We start from the raw sequence: 576 nt of genomic DNA on the forward strand, positions 1-576 counted from the left end.
GTTCTGAGGTTTTGATCCAAAAAGTTCGGGTTTTGCCTTATAATTTTGTTCGCACACGCATCTATCGATGCGTTTTTGTACAAACACGCATCGATCGATCCGTTTATAACAAAACGTACAAGATTTTCCGAGGATATTCCGAGGAACGCTTGAGATTTTGTTCGATCGATCGATGGTATAATCTAATCGATCGATCACATTGTTACGGCTTTCGTCCACCTTAGTGATCGATCGATCCGTTTTTGGATATATATACATCGATCGATCCGTTTAGAAACAAAAATTGACGTATTGAAACCCCAAACACTAGTTCCTCGGAATTTCCTCGGAATCTTCCGACGGAATTCCGAGGAAGAATAGGGTTTCCTCGGAATTCCCTCGGAATAATCCGAGGAAATTCCGAGGTAATAGGGTTTTTAAACCGAATACAACGTTTTGCGGTTTGAATAACACCTATATAACCCTTATTAAGTGTCTTACGTTCATTATGAAGTCAAAAATTTGTTCCTAACCGTATAATTAACACTTTTCCGATTGTATGAACGAAATCCCACAACATAAGAGAAACACTTATAC

This window comes from Brassica oleracea, chromosome C1 (assembly GCF_000695525.1).
Source record: "Brassica oleracea var. oleracea cultivar TO1000 chromosome C1, BOL, whole genome shotgun sequence".
NCBI classification, from domain to species: Eukaryota; Viridiplantae; Streptophyta; class Magnoliopsida; order Brassicales; family Brassicaceae; genus Brassica; species Brassica oleracea.